The sequence below is a fragment of the Fukomys damarensis genome, unplaced genomic scaffold (assembly GCF_012274545.1).
Source record: "Fukomys damarensis isolate Sample0158 unplaced genomic scaffold, DMR_v1.0_HiC HiC_scaffold_34, whole genome shotgun sequence".
Taxonomy (NCBI): Eukaryota; Metazoa; Chordata; class Mammalia; order Rodentia; family Bathyergidae; genus Fukomys; species Fukomys damarensis.
Window position 1 is genome coordinate 557277 of NW_022900946.1, and position 2420 is coordinate 559696.

General features: G+C 55.8%; 1 long non-coding RNA gene across 2 annotated transcripts; it reads right to left on the bottom strand.

Moving 5' to 3' along the window:
- Nucleotides 1-58: 58 nt before the first annotated feature.
- Nucleotides 59-2125, bottom strand: LOC104857495. Of its 2 annotated transcripts, XR_004515204.1 has the most exons (4): nt 1452-2125; nt 1298-1355; nt 718-1093; nt 59-618 (listed from the first exon to the last, which is right to left on the bottom strand). It is a non-coding gene; the product is annotated as an uncharacterized LOC104857495 (long non-coding RNA). The 2 variants fall into 2 exon arrangements; XR_778873.2 differs by having other exon boundaries at nt 718-1355.
- Nucleotides 2126-2420: the final 295 nt, after the last annotated feature.

The window sequence follows — 2420 nt, forward strand, 5'->3', positions numbered from 1 at the left end:
TCCTCAGCTCCTTCCTCCTTCCTCCTCTCTTGCCCTCCCCTCCCTCCTCCTTGCCTCCTCCTCTACTCCCTCCTTCTCCCAGAGGAGCCCGCCCCCTGCCCCAGCCTCCCTCCACCTCCTCCGCTTTCCAGGATAAGCGCGCGCGAGGCACGGCGAGAGTTGTAGTTCTGCGAGCGCTGGCGCTACTGCGGAAGCAAGGGAGCGCGGGCCGGCGGGGCACTACAGACAAGATGGCGCATGGCGCGCGGGGCCGGCCGCCGAGCACGCCGGGAGTGCTAGTCCGCTTGGCCTGAGGCGCCCAGTGGCCGAGCATAGAAAAGAAGCGGGAACGAGGACTACAAACAAGATGGCTATCTCCCCCGCCCCGACCTCCTTCCCAGGCAGTCACACGCCCTCCTATCCACAACCCTCCGCGTGTGCAGTACCTGACGGGACTCGCAGTCCATCTGCTGCCTTCCCGCTGCCATTTCTACTCGTCAGGAACAATGGAAAGGTGAAAAAGAACGAGGACTACAAGCAAGATGGCGGAAGAGGGGGCGTACCCCTGACCAGCAGTCGGTCCCATGAGGTGCGATGGGAATAGTAGTTTTCTAGCCTCCCACTGTCCTTTAAGAATGGCTGGACCAGGAGAATAAAGAGACTACCATAAAGATGGCAGGCCCCCTTGCCTCTCCTGGTCGCCTCATTCTGCCCCTCGTGCACCTCGCCCGCCTCTACCTCCAGCCCCGCACCCGGCGGCGCACAGCCCGACGGGAGTTGTAGTCTTCCCGGCCGCCATCGCCTCCGAGGAGACAATGGAGGGCCGGGCGGGGACTGGGCCGAGGTGGCGGCCGGGGAGGGGCGCGACTTGGGATTTGTAGTCCAAGCGCTAAGGCCGTTCCCTGCGGAGACGTGGAGAAGAACTACAACAAAGATGGTAGCCGATACCCCGACCTCTGCGCCAGTGCCTGCTGGGGGACGTAGTCCCTGCCCGAGCACAGCTGAGAAAGGACGTGGGCTGTGAAGTGTGCATCGCCGCGGACACGCCAAACTGCTAGCCGCCGGAAACGGAAAGTCTCTTCCCGCCTGTCCTCACCACCCCTTTCTGAACGGCCTGTAGGGAAACGTAGTCCCAGGCTTCTACTCGCCACTGAAGGAGAATTGGTGTCACCAGTGGGAATTAGTGCGGGAGAGGGAGAAATTAGTGCGGGAGAGGGTGAGGGTTTCATATTTCAAGGGAAGCCCCTTAAAGGAAAGCGACAGTGATCAGTACTGTCGCGACAAGGGAGGCGCAGTTGTCGCCGAAAAGTACACTCACGCTGTGGTCCCTTGGGAAGCTTGGGTATCTCACACCCGATGCTCGTTCCCTCAAACTCCTGGAAATTAGTATTTTGCGAGTCATGATGAGACTCTGGGGTCATAGAAAAATCCTTGCCCCGCCCTGGGAAGTCACCAAACCTCGGTTTTCTCACCTGAAAAATGGGGCTGATGACACCCACCTGGAAGCAGAGTTAGGAATGGTAATTGTTCACGAAAGTTCCCAGCTTTGGGATGGGGAACGTGACGCTAGTTCCTTTTTCAAGGTCTCTTCCAGCCCAGCCATTCTGGGAGCCCAAGAACCCATCATGCCAGACAAAGTTTCCAAAGAAAACAGCCAGACAAACTACCCACATCTTGAGTTGGCCCCCACCCCTCCTTATCTGGGTCATCCATCCTCCACTACCAAACACTGCTCCCAGGGGGCGCACCATCCCCATTTAACTGAGCTCTTGCAACCTGGCCAAATTCCTCAACCTGAAGTTAGAGGCGCTGCCTCATGTCCTTCCTGATTTCCCAGTCCACTGTTCTAGACCCTCAGCTGCCGACGCCAGTGGAATTGCTCCCTACCACGGTGTTGTCTTACCTGCCTTTCTGCTCTGCCTGGAAAACTGCTCACCGCTGAAGCCACCCTGCCAGCCCCCTCTGCTTCCCTCTCCTGTTCAGGGGCCCTGCGGAATATTTGGTGGGTGTGGTTTTTTTGTCAGGAAGTTACCAAGCTAGCCAATGTAGTGTGAAGTCCCAAATTGTCAAGGACTAGCCTTCGGCCAAACTGAGGCTTCCTATAGCTCACAAAATCCTTGTTTTCCAGAGAACTGTCTGTCTCCTTGTTCTCACTTAGTAGCTTGCAGGGCTACATTAGGGGTTTCTTAAGAATTATTTCTTGGGCCTGTTGTGCTAAACTCCTCTTCCCATCCCACTTTTCCAATCAGTTAACTATTGCTTTTCAGGTCTCTATTTAAATGCTCTGTCTCAAGGAAGGTTTCTTGTAATCCCTAGCTGTGGTTCATGTCGGGGTTTGTTTTTTTGGTTTTGTGTGTGTGTGTGTGTGTGTGTGTGTGTGTGTGTGTGTGTGTTTTGTTTTGTTTTTTGTTTTTTGTACCAGGGATCAAACTCAGGACCTT